Below are 1618 nucleotides of genomic sequence, written 5' to 3' on the forward strand. Positions count from 1 at the left end.
TCGATCAAACTATACACTAAAATCAGGTTTTTATTTTTTTGAAAAATTTCCAAAATCCGTGGGTTTAAAATATACTGAAGTTTAACTCTTCAGTTTGGTTTTAAAATTTTCAAACAACATTCTACATTTGAATTAATGTATTCTTAAGTCTCTTTCATGGTATATACAAATCATTCTAATTTTTAATATTTAGTTTAGTAAAATTTCATATATTCTCTAGATTAGTGGAATTTGCATTATAAATCTTCATTATCTAGAGAAATGGAGGTTCTAAACTCTTTGAAAATCATCTTATGTTAGTGTTCGATGAAACTATACTATACACTAAAATCAGATTTTTACTTTTTTGAAATTTTTTCAAAATCCGTGGGTTAACCCGTTCTAAAATATTGAGTTTTCGGTAAATCCTCAATATACTGAAGTTTATACTCTTCAATTTTATTTTTAAATTTTCACACCACATTCTACATTTCAATTAATGTATTCTAAAGTCCCTTACATGTTATATACGAATCATTCTAATTTTTATATTTAGCTTAGTAAATTGCATATATTGTCTAGATTAGTGGAATTTGCATTATAAAGCTTCATTATCTAGAGAAACGAAGACAACAGAGGTTCTAAACTCATTGACCATCATCTTATGTTAGTGTTCGATGAAACTATACACTAAAATCAGATTTTCATTTTTTTGAATTTTTTCCAAAAATCTGTGGGTTAACATTTGAATTAATGTATTCTAAAGTCTCTTTCATGGTAAATACCAATCATTCTAATTTTTAATATTTAGTTTAGTAAAATTGCATATATTGTCTAGATTAGTTGAATTTGCATTATAAATCTTCATTATCTAGAGAAACGAAGACAACTGAGTTTCTAAAATCATTGGCCATCATCTTATGTTAGTGTTCAATGAAACTATACACTAAAATCAGATTTTACTTTTTTTAAAAAAAATTTCCAAAATCCGTGGGTTAACTCCTTCTAAAATATTGAGTTTTAGAAAAACCCACAATATACTGAAGTTTATACTCTTCATTTAAAAAAAAAAATTCAAACCACATTATACATTTGAATTAATGTATTCTAAAGTCTCTTTCATGGTATTACGAATCATTCTAATTTTTTAATATTTAGTTTAATAAAATTTCATATATTGTATAGATTAGTGGAATTTGCATTATAAATCTTCATTATCTAGATAAACGGAGACACAGAGGTTCTAAACTCTTTGACCATCATCTTATGTTAGTGTTTGATGAAACTATACACTAAAATCAGATTTTCATTTTCTTGAAAAATTTCCATAATCCGTGGGTTTTCTGTAGATCCTCAATATACTGAAGTTATTACTCTTCAATTTTTTAAAAGAAAATTCAAACCACATTCTACATTTGAATGATGTATTCTAAAGTATCTTTCATGGTATATACGAATCATTCTAATTTTTAATATTTAGTTTAGTAAAATTTCATATATTGTCTAGATTAGTGGATTTGCATTTTAAATCTTCATTATCTAGAGAAACAGAGACAACGGAGGTTCTAAACTGTTTGACCATCATCTTATTTTAGTGTTCGATGAAACTATACACTAAAATCAGATTTTCATTTTTTAA

The sequence above is a fragment of the Raphanus sativus genome, chromosome 5 (assembly GCF_000801105.2).
Source record: "Raphanus sativus cultivar WK10039 chromosome 5, ASM80110v3, whole genome shotgun sequence".
NCBI lineage: Eukaryota > Viridiplantae > Streptophyta > Magnoliopsida > Brassicales > Brassicaceae > Raphanus > Raphanus sativus.